General features: G+C 45.8%; 1 long non-coding RNA gene across 2 annotated transcripts; it reads right to left on the bottom strand.

The window, feature by feature from the left end:
- Positions 1-938: 938 nt before the first annotated feature.
- On the bottom strand, positions 939-7,574 carry LOC128773509 (uncharacterized). Of its 2 annotated transcripts, XR_008417829.1 has the most exons (4): positions 7,306-7,574; positions 6,851-6,927; positions 1,675-1,698; positions 939-1,517 (listed from the first exon to the last, which is right to left on the bottom strand). It is a non-coding gene; the product is annotated as an uncharacterized LOC128773509 (long non-coding RNA). The 2 variants fall into 2 exon arrangements; XR_008417830.1 differs by lacking the exons at positions 939-1,517; positions 1,675-1,698 and adding an exon at positions 2,899-3,211 and having other exon boundaries at positions 7,306-7,569.
- Between the last annotated feature and the right edge of the window lie 7,208 nt (positions 7,575-14,782).

Below are 14,782 nucleotides of genomic sequence, written 5' to 3'. Positions count from 1 at the left end.
GGGCCCGGGGTCACCGCGGGGTGACGGGGCTCCCGTGAGGGCTTTGTTCGGCGCTCTTGCCACACTGCGCACTTCCTTCCAGCCCCCAGCCGGTCGCCCCCCAGCCTCCGCGCCCGCCCTGTTTGTTTTTCCAGCCCCGCGCCCTCGGCCGGGACGTGCAAACAGCCCTCGGGGCTGCGTCAGCCGCCCGAGGCCGTGGCCCAAAGCAGGCCCGAGCCCTGCTGGGGCCCTCGCGCCGAGCTCTGCCCCTACCCCCACCCCCACCCCACCCCCCAGGAAGCAGAGTGAGGGGCGAAGGAGCTCGGGGGCATTTCTGGAGCTCCAGGGCAGGGGTCGGCCGGGCTGGGGACGTGGACTAGTGGGGCGCACGGCCTCGGCGGGCGGCCCAGGCCCAAGTCCTGGGCTCCGAAGCGGCCGGCGGGTCCTGGCCCCCAGCCCCACAGGAGAGCGGCGGCTGTGTGGGGTCTAGACGAGCACGCCGGAAGGGGCCCCATCAGGCCTGGACCTTGAATGAAGGGTCAGCCACACCGATAAACCCGCTGACCCCCGCGTGGGCGTGCTGTCCCCGTCGCTGCACTCTGGCCGCTTCGCACGGCGGTGGAACCTGGTCCCGGGCGCGGCGCTGCCCGCGGCCCCCGGCCCGGCCGTAGGCCTCCCCGCGCCTCCGCGGCCTCCCGGCCCCTAGCCTCCCCGAGCCCGGGGGCCCCGTCCCTAGTCCCTGGCGCCCAGGAAGCGTCGCCCCGAAGCCTCCGGCCGCGCTGGCCCTTCCGGCACTGCCGCCCCCGACCGCTCTGGGGCCGGGAGAGGACTAGCGGGCTCCAGCTCGGCGAGCCTCCGCGCGCGGACACAGAGCGTCTACGCGGTTTCCCCCGCCGGCTGGTCGAGATGCGCTCGGGCGTTCTTTCTCGAGCGTCCCCCCTTTTACCTAATCCCTTATGCTTTTATTCTAATCCTGCACATTACAGTTAATCTGTAATGATACCGCTTCGGAGGAACCTGTTGCATACGAGGCACGGTAATTTGTAACCTTGGAAACAGTTTTAAATAAAGATTATAACAGTGATGTCAACTGTGTTTATTCTCCGCGCGGGAGGTGGGTTGGGGGCCCGGCAGCCCCTCGGCGGAGAGGACGGAGTTTCGGAGAGAAAGAAGGAAGCGAGGTGCGTGGGGCAGAGCGGAGCGGGCAGGGGGCCGGGAGGCGCAGAAGCAGCCAGCGCCGGCTCCAGTCCCGCTCCGGGCCCGCTCGGGTCCCGCGCCTGGGGTCTTCTGAGTTTTTCCTTTTTGGAAATCGTGTGGTCTTAAGCAGGGAGGCTTGGAGATACAGCAAGGGTTTGCAAAATTGAGGAAAACTTGATGAACTTGAGCCACTGTGTGTTGCGAATTGGCGTGCGGCCGGGCCCTGCGCCCCTGGGAGGCCGAAGCCGCCGAGGGTGGAGAAAGGGCGGCTTCCAGGACCCTTCCGCTGCAGGAAGGCAGAGCCGCTTGTGTGCAGATCACGGCGCCCCGAGCTCCCTCCTCTGTTAAATACACCCGCGGCAGCAGCAGCAACAACCAAAAATTGTTCGCATACCGAAAGCAAAATTAAACATAATTGCTTTTATTTATCTATTGCTTTTATATCGTTAAAATATTTTTAGTCACTTTGTACAAAATAGCATCCGCTCTGATTATTACCTGCCATATCTGTTGATCTGCTCCCTGTGTGTTCAGCACAGCAACATTAACAATTAAGAAAAAAGCACATCTTATATATTGTATCTGTCAAGATATGTTACAATTTCCATTAACAAAAAACCATTATTCTTGTTGAAGAAGCTATGAAGCATATCTTTCATGACAACTTTATTAGTAATCATAGTTGTCAAAAAGAATTAGATATGCATAGATTGTAGATGCAAAGGAAATATTAGATGCACAGAATAAAATATACAGTGGGATTGAGGCACAACTATTTTTCTTTTTAAAATAAATTTTTACCGAGGTGAAAAAAAAAAAAAAACCAAGCTATTAAGCTTACTTAAAAGATGGCTTTGTTGGTTTAATTATACTGTAGTTATTTTATAAATATGTTTCAAAGGAAGCTTGCCATATTGCATGTCAATGAGGACTGTAAAGAAAAGCTCACAAAAGCTAATGCATACCAAATACCAAATTTTAGTCATTAGCATTCCTATTTATTACAAACTAAAGGAACCTATTAACAGACAAGAATTTCTATTTAGCTAGCATTACAATGTTTAGCCATTAAAATAAAAAGGGCAAAGTATATACGTATTTTTTTCCCTTGGAACTATACGTTCTTTTTGCCTAGAACCTCGTGGAGAGATTGGGAGATGTTTCTGATTGGGGACACATGATTCTACAGTGGGAATAGGCCAGAGGGCCCAGATCCACTATTTTTAGTTATCGAGCTTAATGCTATTCATTTGGAAGCAAGAACAGTGCTGGGGCGGTGCAGCTTGCTGAGGGCTGCGTGGTAACCACAGTCAGTGAGGGGCCCTTTGTCTTTAATTTGTGTCAGGAGCATATGCAAATTATTAATTGTTTTTCCTCTAGGGGAGGGAGTGGATAGCAATGGTAATACCGCTTTTGTTTGGATATTAAAATTTCTTTAAATGCTCCCTAGACGGGCTACATCCCCCAATGCGGATTCCCCTGGAAGGAAATCCCACCACGACAATGAATACAAGCGTCTTAATTCTAAAAATACGCACACATAGATCTGTGTCATTTCAAAGACCTTTTCCTTTGAGCAAAAGCGGCAATTCTGCTCTCACACCAGACGTAAATGAATATACAAATATATTTTTCCGAATGCCGATTTGAGAGGGAAAAAAACTTTTTAACCATTCTTACATTTAGAAACTTTAAAGATCTTTTTCTTCTTAAAATCGAGGCAGAATTTTTTTTTCCCTAACTGGGTAGGGAAACAAGTAAGTATTACAGGCACTGAAATGAAACATTTGGCATGGTAAGAAAGGTTATTTCGAAGTATGCTAGGTGAGTTTTTTTTTTTTTTAAGTGCTCAACACGGGGAAAAAAATAACAGTTACACGAGATTGTTAAACTCTGTGCACTTACCAAGCGACTGGATGCCCAGCTTTTTATGGCCTGACTTTCTGCTCGGATGTGATGCGTTCTGCCCGCTTTGGGGGGACTTTTTGCATTAAGAAGGTAGAAAAAATTTAAGAAAGGTGCTTCCCTGAAAGGCCTACATGCTGGAAGGAAGGAAGGAAGGAAGGAAGGAAGGAAGGAAGGAAGGAAGGGCATTTTTGAATTCTTGATTTAAAAAAGAAAATCTCTTCATCAAAAGTTATTAACATTCACAAACCCCACTCAAAATCTTAGTTTTCAACAGTAAACTTCGCCGCATTGTGTTGAGGGAAGTGGTAGGTATTCTCTCCCCTGTGAGTACTTGAGCACAGATAAAGGAAGGAGAGTGTAAGTTCCTAGACTGCAAACTTTTCCTTCTGGGAAATAACGAAAGTCAGTGTACTAAGAAGCTTGGGTGCCGCACTGCTGGCAGTTCTAGAAAAGAAAATGTGAACTCTCCCCATTTCTTTCCCATTATGCCAGGATAAGGAGTCAACCCCCAAGTTCCTGAAGTCTATTTGATACAGAGGTGGGGAAAACTGCTATAAATACCCAAGTGTATCAAAAGAGTGACACCTGCCAGCAAAGACCAGATTTATACACTTATTTAGATAATCCATCTTCTTTTACTGACCGCAAATTAACCAGTCTGATTTTGCCTCCACTGCTGAGAGGGCGCATATTATCTAGACAGGACACACTCTTACCCTCATCTGCATATTTACCCCTCACTGAATGCTGAATACTACCAATAGCCAAGGAGGAGAAGGCTGTTTCTCATATATTTAAACCAAGATGGCTTAAATCTCAAGTGGGTGAAAGATAACCCACTTTCAGTTGCTTTATTTATTTTTTTAAATGTGTATCTATTCTTGAGTGAGAGAGACAGCGTGTGAGCGGGGGAGGAGCAGAGAGGGAGACACAGAATCCAAAGCAGGCTCCAGGCTCTGAGCTGTTGGCACAGAGACCGACTTGGAGCTCGAACCCACGAACTGTGAGATCATGACCTGAGCCAAAGTAGGATACTTAACTGACTGAGCCACTCAAGCGCCCCTGTTTTAATTGCTTTAAATCCCATTTCCAAGAGCATATTAGGGAAGACCATCTCAGAGATAAGTAAGACTGAGGCCTTTTCTCAGGGAGCTGATAATTGTTGGGGGAGAAGAATATACGCAGGACACAGGTCAATAGCACAGAACAATGCTGTTCTGTGGATGCCCTGGCTGGGAACACATAGGAGAGAAGCATGGGAGAAATCTCAGAAGGCTTCCTGGAAGAGGTGGGGTTTGAGCTGAGGCTTGAAAGTTGAGTTATGATTCGAGATGGTGAGGAGAATGACATACAAGAAAACTGGTATCCAATTAAGATATAGTGACAAGTCTGACACAGCACAGGCATTTAAAAGTGCTTACTTAAATGCAATGAATGAATGGAATTATTTAGAAGTCTGATAATAAATTCCTGTAAACATTTCTTTTTAGGCTGGCCTGTCTGCTCTGTTAACCTGAACCTCTCTTTATTTCTTTCCTCCATTAATGTTGTACCTTTTCCTCAATTAGGCTGAGGGAGCAAAGTCTGAAATTTTGATGATGTCAAGGGCTGACAAAGTGATGCTTGTTGGTAGGAGTGAGTGAGGGTTCGTACTCAGGGGATACTTCTCTAAGGGCCAAGTGTTCCCTCTAGTCCTATTCACATTCTTGCAAGAATGAGGGGATTACTGAAATTCTAAGAGGTTTCCTATTTTTAACAAATCTTTCTCTTATGGTACCAATTTAATGTTTTGTTCAAAACATCCTGGAATGCAGAATGGTGAAAGGGGGCTTGTTAGGTTTTTATATACAGAGCAGAGAAGAGTCCACTGAAAATGGCCCGTGGATTAGAAACAAGGAAGCCTGAAAAAAAAAAAAAAAAAAAGAAACAAGGAAGCCTGGTGGTGCTGCTAATTGGGGGGGGGGGGGGGGCGGTTAAAGTGGCTCACCCAACCCAGCTTCACTTTTTCTCATTTGAGAGATGGAGACAATATCAGCCACCCTTGTCTATGTTACAAGACGTTTGGTCTTGTTCTTTAAAGGCACAACAAGAAGGTGGGTTTTTACAGCTCTGGCCTCTAGCAATGGCAGGATTTGGGTGATATTAATCGATTATGAACGGTTTTGTTTTGTTTTGTTTTCTCTCCTGGAAGCAGATGCTGATTAGTTTGAACGTTAAGGTATAAATTTTGGTTTTTTAAATTATTTTTTAAAATATGTTTAAAAATTTTTTTAAATTAATTTATTTAGGGGGAGAGAGAGCACAAGCAGGGGAGGGGCACAGAGAGAGGGAGAGAGAGAATCCCAAACAGGCTCCGCACTGTCAACGCAGAGCCCAGCGTGGAGCTGGAACCCACGAACCGCAAGATCCTGACCCAACCTGAAATCAAGAGTGGGTCGCTTAACCGACAGAGCCATCCAGGTGCCCTAAGATACAAGTTGTAAATGACAACAACCGGAAAATAGATCTTGGCGAGATGGGAAATCTACATGCAATATTGTCTTTTCTACAGAATGCGTTTTTATGCTTTATTAGGTCTTTGGGCCTGGACATGTGCTTCACATTAGGGCACAGCACTGACTGGTTCCTCAGAAAGTAGCTTTGCTGAGCACAGCAGTGTGGGGCTCTACTATAGATCTCGCCTCCAGCAAGACACCTTACATCTCCATTCTCCTCCCCTTCACCCTCACCTCCACTTCTCCAGAAATCTGGCTTTCTTCTGGTGCCTCTTTTCTTTTACTTTTTACTTTTTTCTTTTTTCTTTTTCTAAGCAAGCCACTGTTTGTTCCTAAACTAAGCATGGAAGCCAATGGGTTGAGGGCAATTCAGTTTCAATAGTAAACAGATGACTTTTGCGATCCCAAGACCTAAGTAAAGGCCCTTCCCCCGGAAACACCTAATTCAAAAGGAGGAAACACTAAGGATTATGGAACATTCTGCAATGAGTGTGGCTGAAGAGGGGTCTACCTTCCACCCCACATCCATGTGCTGTCTCTCCAAATTCGTCCGAGGGAAGCTTGCTTTCCCAAGAGCCTCTTTTTGTCCCGGGTGTAGAATGTATTCAGCCGCACCATACACAAGCTGAACATACGGCAGAATGGTCTGAAGCAAGAAGTGCATCCATTGGCACATCGAAGGGCAGAAGCTGGGATGCACGTTCAATAAAGGGCTCCTCGGTGCGACTGGGTGGCTCAGTCAGTTAGGCACCCGACTCTTGGTCTCGGCTCAGGCCACAATCGCACAGTTTCCTGAGTTCGAGCCCCACGTCAGGCTCCATGCTGGCAGCATGGAACCTTGCTTAGGATTCTCTCTCTCCCTCTCTCTCCCTGCTGCCCCACCCCCCACTGGCTCTATCTCTGTCTCTCTCCAAATAAATAAACTTTAAAACATTCTAATACGGGGCTTCTAAAACATTCTAATACCGCAGGATCTCTCTAGTGAAAGCTGAACTGACCTCAATCTGTGTGGGCAATGCGCTTGTGCGTGTGTGTGGTGTATTTACAAGGCCGGACAAATTCCAGCTACTTGGTAAGACTCTTGGTATAAAGGAGGAAAAAAGTATTGGATGACCTTGTGTGTCTGTGTTAAGGAGGAGGAGCCCCCGGAGATTAAAAACTGAACAGGGGCTGGAATTTTGTTTTAATTAGCCTCACATTTCCCTGGAGGGCTTTTCTGAGAATATGATCTCCTTTCCCATTTGCCTCTGCAGTAAAGTATGGAGACTCACCAAGCCCAGGAGGAAGAGGGGACCATCTCCACCCCAGCCGAATTCCGAAGAAAACTTGGCCTTGGCTTCCAGAAATCCTAAATCACATGTAGACAAAGTATTAGACCCCATTACCAAGAATAAAACAGAAACTGGCTTCATTACTCCCATTTTCAGACTGATCAGAGGATGCACCGAAAAGCCTTTTCTTGAGGGAGACATGGAAAATCTGGCTCAAGGGTGGAACGTTGGGTCTCCTCTTAATGGGGCGTGTGAGGGCTGCACCCTCGAGTCCTGATACCCAGAGCAGATCTTCAACGACTCCCAGATCACGCGCAAGGGAGGGTAGATCGGAAGCAGGGGAGGGGTCTGCAGAGTCAGCGAGAGCAGCAAGAGGAGGGGACAGGAAAAACCGAGCCGAGCCAGCAGGTCTAGGAGACAGCAAGTTTGTCTGCACACAAAAGGAAGGCACCCACCTGGGACAGAAGGGGTTATTAGGTCCTTCCCTGAGCCACGGTGCTGATGTCCTCACAAGGTCTCCAACCCTCAGTAGCAATCTATAGCATGCGTCAGTATGGGTGCGAAAGCTTCTTCTATCAAGTTTAACAACTTTCTGGTGTAACTTCTGAGAGGGCCGATTGCTTATTCATGCGGAAGCAAGACGCCCAGTTCATTTTGCCTGTTTTTGCTACTCTTTGTTGGGTTTGGGAGGCTGTTATGGTAGCTGCAAATGGCTTCTCAAGTGACATTTGCTGACATTCAGCGAAGTACATTTATCAGTATTCGCCAGCTCACCTCTACACATGCAATCCATTTTGTTTTGTTCTTCATAGCAACCTCCTTTCCGACGCCCGTGCCCTGAAAATGATAAATGGCAAGGTGGCATATTTCTCAAGCTGCACTCAAATGTCACTGTGAAAAATCTTTAATGGACTAAGTGTAGCTCTTCACGTTACAACTTGTCAGGTACTGAGAAATTCTAGAGTTTCTCCTTAATCCACAAGTCTTTGGAACCACACATCTGCAAGCAGAGACTAATTATAAGCTGTACGAGTCAGACCTGGGCAAGCAGAAACCAAGGAGAAAACATCTGATATCAGCTAATTCTTTTTTATTCTTACTCTTGTTCCATTTTCGCTACTTCCTTTCCTACTCAAAGAATATGCCAGGTATGAGCAATTTGTTACTCTAAGTGGGGGACGGTCTCCCCCCAAGCCCCTCCCCCCACCCCAAGCAGGCCTGTAATCCAGTTATACAATCAGCCTTCTCCATAATAGCTTTTTCTCTTCTCCTCCAAGACTCAACATCTCTAGGACTTCTCCCCTCTCCCCCGCCAACCTTGCCCCTCAAATAAACTCCACCTGATTCTGAATCGTAAATCCTGGCTCCTAAATGTTGGCTGTGATGGGGCGGTTCAGAGGCGTCTGAGACATCTGGCTGGAAGGGTCCTCTTTCCTGCCTCCTCAGCCATCCCTTTTCAGCGTATTTGGTCATCCTTCAGATCTCCACTACCACCATGCTGCTTTCGCAGGGAGCAGCCCACAGACACTCACTCATCCCTGAATATGGCTCAGTCGCTCAGGTGCTACATTTTCCTAGTCCCTGGAGTGTGCTCCAAGGAGGAATCAGCCCTTGCCCACTGTCGTCAGGGGAGAATTTGGTTTGCGCGTGTTTGGGATGTGTTCCAATGAGGGCATCATCGTCAATTCACACTGATTTTACAATCAGTGTTTGAAGGTCAAAGGAATTGAGAAAGGGGTAACTGAAGCCAAGGAAAAGAAGTGGTACCACCCACAACTGTACCGGCCAAGTTCATCTTTGGCCAGATGCTAGATTGGGATGTTCTTGGTTTTACACCTGTCTCTTAAAGCCCCACCCAAGCCCCAACTTTGATATTTGCTTCTAGATTCCTTGGTTTGGGCATTTCCTGGGCTCTCCTGTTTTTTCTCTAATATCATGCTTGGCTTTTCTTCTCCCTTAGGCTTAGCCTCCAGTCTCTTGGGCTGAATAAGTGTCTTATCTGTCTCTTAGACCTCAAGGACCCTTCCAACAAGTAAAGAAAGGTCTTTGGCCACATAGAGGCTCAAGAATCTAATAGTCTAACAGTCTAAAATCTGTAATGTAGCAATCTCCATTTCTACATTTGTGTGAATTGACATCACTTGTTGTTTTCACACACACACACACACAAAATCACTGGGCACCTCTGTAGTAACCCAGCTCTGCCAGGAGCTCCGAGAATGTTCTGGTAAGAGAAGTGAGAGAAACCCAGTCAAGCTAGCATCACTAAAATGATGGGGGAGTCTCAGTCAAGGATGCAACGGTATCTCAGGGCCAAATAGCAGAAGGAGTATTTGCTTCAGACAGGTCTGGGACCGGAAGTAGATGAGGCACCAGAAGAGAGGTGGCCATTCTCACGCTCACTGAGTCTTGCCTCTGCTTAGTTCAAGCCTCTCTACTGGTTGACATTCTCTGCTTCTTTGTGTGCATGGTGGACCAAGACCCCTTCAGTTCTAGAACTTATATTTCTATAATATAAGTCTCCCCCCTCCCCTCCCCTCATCCCAAGCAGGCTTGTAATCCAGTTATACCATCAGCTTTCTCCATAATAGCTTTTACTCTTCTCCTGCAAGACTCAACATCTCTAGGAGTTCTTCCCCTCACTTCAGGTGACCAGAAGCAACCCCCCCCCCTTCAGTTTTCTATTGGTCAACTCCAAACTTCCTAAAGAGAGCGTTTTTGTGGTCTATTGGGTTAGAAGTTGACCCAGAGGACTGATTCCTTATGTGGGTGGGACTTGTTCCCAGAAGAGAATGTTGTGGGTTGGACTGTCTATAACAAATTAGGATCTAAGAGCTCACATTGGGGTATGGAATCTTTAGCGTAAATCTTCTATGGGGTGGAGGCAGCAGCTCTTATTAGTTGGGGCCACCTGTAAGTGAATGAGATTATCAAAGTTTTCCTCGAGGTCTCAGGGAAATTTGGAAATAACTAGGAAAGCATTGAGCACTCCAGGGATGGTAAAGAGGATGCTGTGAGTGTTGAAAAGATTGCACTATCCTTCTCAGGGCTCCATGAGACACGTAGACAAGCAGAAGCAAGGGATTTGGGAAGCTGTGTCATGAGAGCCATTTGAACTTGAGGCTAGAAGAACATAAACTCCTTGAGTGACTAAATCCAGATGGCTTGGTACTTTTAGTTGCTTAGATAGTTCATAGGAGAATTTAACCGGATTAAGGACAGAGGCACCCTCTCTAGAAGCCTGTTCCTCATGGCTCTGGGAGATTCCCTTGTTTTTCTGTTTGAAAACTTATGGGCACTGTTTGTCTTTCCCTTCTTCTCATTTCCTAGAAGGTCAGCAGGCCAGGCCGGGGGGATCAAGGCAGTGGAGAGTACTTCATTCGGATCTAGTCAACCAGTCTCTGCAGATCTGCAATCAGAAGTTTTGAGAACCAGGACTGGGTTTTTTTTTTTGTTGTTTTTTTGTTTTTGTTTTGTTTTGTTTTGGTCTGGCTTCATAGGATCCAGTAATTTAATCTAAAGGACTCACCTTTGTAGCATTCTCTGCTTAGAAATCCCCCTTTTCACAGTGCCTGGGTAGCTTGATCATTTGAGCATGTGACTCTTGATTTCAGCTCAGGTCATGATCCCAGGTCGTGGGATTGAGCCCCGCGTCAGGCTCCATGTGGAGAGTAGAGCCTACTTAAGATTCTTTCTCTCTGTCTCTCTCTCTGTCTGTCTTTCTCTCTCCCTCTGCCTTTCCCCTCCACTCTCACTTGTGCTTTCTTTCTGAAAGAAGAAAAAAAAAAAGAAATCCCCTTTTTCATAAATCCAATCTCAATTCATTCTCTCCATTTACTAGCTGACCAGAAGTTATTGGCCAGGGAATCAAACACCCAGACAAGGGTTCTGGTTCTGCCTCAGACAATGTTAGGGTCTTTGAAAGTGACAGAAACAATCCCCCGTGGGGTTTGGGCCCTATCATCTACCAGGCTAGAGACACGGGAGCCAGGTTATCCCTGGTTTAGGAGCAAGGCTGTGGGAGGAGGACTGCCATCCCCCTAAGGGGCAGGACACAGGAATATAATGTTGCAATCCCTAGTCCTTGCCCTTCTCACAAAGCAAAAACCAGGAAGGAGTTCCTCCCCAGGTTTCCCTTCTTCCTCAGAGCCAGAGAGGCACTGAGGGAGTAACATGGAATCAAGAGACTTTGTTTCTAGCTCTAGCTCATCCATTCCATGGTTCATTCATTCAGCAAATATTCACTGAGTGCTTATCACACTGGAATAAACCCAGAGGATGTGCAGTGAGTGAAGCAGACACAGTCCGTGCCATGAGCACAAGCTCGGGCTCTTCCCGGGCCTCAGTTTCCTCATCTGTAGAATGAGATGTTAGAATAAATCAGCGGTCTCAAAGTTCAGCCTGCGTCTTAATCACCTGGAGGGCTTGTTAAAATGTAGTTTTCTCAGCCTTACCCCCAGAATTCCTGACTCAGAAGGCTTGAGAATTTGCCTTTCTAGCATATTCCCAGGTGATGTTGGTGCTGCTCATCCCGGGACACACTTTGAGAACCACTGGACTAGATGAGCTCTCAGTCTTCTTCTGGCTGTGACAATCTGTGATATGGATTAGTTGGTGGTCACTGGAATATCCCAAGCAGAAAGAGATTGTGGAGAGCCAGCCTGAAAATGGAAAAGTCCCGTAAGTTTCTTGAGCTTAGGGGTAAATGGATCAGAGATAAACCTTAACAGAGCCACTAAAGCCTTTGCCTCATTATTTTTTTAAAAAATGATTAAAAAGTAATTCCCTAACATGAAAGTTCAATCAGATGCTGGAGAAATTATTTCAACTTTCCATAGGGAAAAAAGGGCTCCACTAAAAAGCTACAAGGGTATTGATGTCTATTAAATATTTGCTTTTCTCTCTAGCCCACACTAGACTGAGTAATTTGTATTTGGCAGAAACCAGCTGCAATTACATTAGTCAATCCAAAAGCCCAACTTGCTCATACAAAATGCAAACAAATTAGTTAAAATGGCCTAATTAGTAGACTGTAAAAATACAAACTGAGGCTGGCAGCCTGATGTGTGTTAGTCAAGAACGCTGTCTTCCCGCCCAGGGAGGCCTGGAGCTAAGCAGACCATTGGACTCAGCTCCCAGCTGGTTAAGAGTCTTCTCTTGGGACTCCGATAGCCAGTGACCCAGCCAAACCCCAGTGGTTCTGCCTTAGCACATCCTATCGTGGCCCAGGGCATGGCTTCATCTTTGGCCAAGTCAGTATAATGGAAAGAATGTGGTGTTTGAATCTAGACCGAATGTGAGTGTGAATCTCTCACCCAGCTATTGCTTTAGACAAGTTGTTTAACTTCCCTGAGCCTCTTGTTTCCTTTCTTAAAATGGAAATAATGTAGCCTGTACTGAAAAGAGGTTGTGAGAATTAGCAATTACGTATGTACGTGCCTGGTACAGAGTAGTTGTTCCGTTATTAGTGTAGGTCTGGGTTTCCTCTGCCTTCACATATCAGAATGACCCTACAGGCCAGTCTTCTGATTCAGATGTGGAGCACCAGTGGGCAGTTTTGTGGATGTGAGATGAGGTAATGACCCTCAGACGATTTTCCAAGGTCAAGGATTGTATTCAGAATATTGTGGTGTGATTCAGACAACTCACCTGTGCTGAATCCCAAGGGGCCACAGGCTGCAGCCTTGTACATGCCTGGGTCACAGAATCAGAGAACTGGAAAGGACTGCAGACATCATCTGGTATGGGAGTTCAAATCGTCACTGTGCCTCAGAATCTCTTATAAAAATGCTAGAGCCAAGACTCCGCTTCCAGAGATTCTAATTCACCCAGCTTGAAAGGGACCTATGCATCAGTGTATTTTAATGCCTCCCCAGTGATTCTAAATGAAGTCAAGGTTGAGAATCCTTCCTCTAGCACATGCACCCCAGTGTATATAACAGCGTTATCAACAACAGTCAAATTATGGAAAGAGCCCAAATGTCCATCAACTGATGCATGGATTAAGAAGATGTGGTACACACACACACACACACACACACACACACACACACTGGAATACTAGTCAGTGATAAAAAAAAGAATGAAATCTTGCCATTTGTAAGAACGTGGATGGAACTGGAGGGTATTATGCTAAATGACATAAGTCAGTCAGAGAAAGACAGAAATCACATGATTTCACTCATATGTGGAATTTAAGAAACTTAACAGATGATCATAGGGGAAGGGAAGGAAAAATAAGATAAAAACAGAGAGGGAGGCAAACCATAAGGGATTCTTAAATACAGAGAACAAACTGAGGGTCGATGGGGGTGAGGAAAGTAGGTGATGGGCATTAAGGAGGGCACAGGATGTTATATGTAAGTGATGAATGGATAATTAATTAATTAATTAAAAGAATCCTTCTCCTAATCCAAACTCTTTATTCACTGGAGAAAAACAAAACAGGCAGACAGACATGCAATAAAAATTTTAAACACACACACAAATAAACAAAACTGTGACAACTCAGAGACTCAGAGGGGTGTGAATTATCTAAGGTCACACAGAATTCAGTTTTCCTAAGTTGACTTCTTACGCGAATTGTTGGATCAGACCATTGGCTTCCATGGGAAGGAATGTTTGCAGGATGCCTATAGAGAAACAGGCCTTTTACTAGACTCCTAAAGGAAGCTAGACTTTGGTGACAATCAACATCTTGTATTTTATAACACCTTCTCACCAAAGCACATTCCCAGCTCAGTTTTGGTCACATCATCAGCTAGATTAAGACCGGAAGTCTCAGGGAAGTTACACAGTCAGTGACAGGCACAAGTCTTCAATGTCCAGGGTTGCGTATTGGACAAATAAGGAGTCCCTGCCAACTCTGGCCACCAGACTTTGTGAATCATGTCAGATGGTTCTCGTCCACTAGTGGATTCCATCCAAAGGCAGAAAGCAAAGTTACATACTTATTTGGAGAGGACCAGAGATATGAGCTTTCCTGAGTGAGTGGAAAGATGTTTCATTTCCTTTGTGTGCAATGCCTACCTCCAAAAGAGAATCTAACTTTTCAGAGGCTGTGTCTCATTTGTTTTTGCCCCCTGCATTTAGTAAGTGCTTTTCTGAATCCTGACTCTGTACTTCTGGGCCTCTGTCGGCTCGAGAAGAGTGGGACGCCTGGGCTTAAAGAGGCCAGAACACAAGCAGAAGCTAAGGGCTCCCCACCCTGAGGGAAAGAGTAACAACAGATGTTCTGATCCTGCCTCATTCTCCAACTCCAGGCTGTATCTTTACCGTCCCAACTCCCAGAACCAAAATCTCAGGGAACAGGAAAAGACACTATCATTTCTGACTGTGTGGCATTCGATAATTTTATCACTACTTATGTTTGGATCTCTCTGAGGGCTCTTAGGTACAATTTACATTGACGTAGTTCTCTCAGACTGTGGCAACGCAGCAGGTTAAAGTGGGATCCCTGGCTTTGGCTACGTTCCCAAGTCAGATGCTCAGCTCCTTAATTTTTTATTTCTCCATCTCTAGCATTATTATCTAAGGTTAAACATTTCCTTCTAAGAACTACTTTAGCTGATTTCCACAATTTTTGGAATTGTACCATTTTATCTTTCAGTATTTGCTACTTTTCCTTAGTGAGGACCTGTTAGTAAAAAAATTCGTTTGTCTGAAAATGCTTTGAAATGTATTTTTTCCCCTAAGTATAGGGCTTTAGGTTGCTAAGTATTTTCTTTCAACACATTGAAGATCTTTTTCCCAATATCTTCTGGCACCAATTGTTACTGGGAAGCCAGTTGCTATTTCAATGATCATCCTTTGGAAAATGATGTTTCTTCTCTGACTGCCTTTAAGATTTTCTCTTTGTCTTTTGTGTTCTGTGATTGCAGTGTGATATGCATGGGTATATATGGATGACCACGTATTGATCTGTATTGATAA

The sequence above is a fragment of the Panthera pardus genome, unplaced genomic scaffold, assembly GCF_024362965.1.
Source record: "Panthera pardus isolate Hobbes unplaced genomic scaffold, ASM2436296v1 HiC_scaffold_25, whole genome shotgun sequence".
NCBI classification, from domain to species: domain Eukaryota; kingdom Metazoa; phylum Chordata; class Mammalia; order Carnivora; family Felidae; genus Panthera; species Panthera pardus.
Note: the sequence above shows the minus strand (reverse complement) of the source record. Positions and strands in the feature narration are given on the sequence as shown.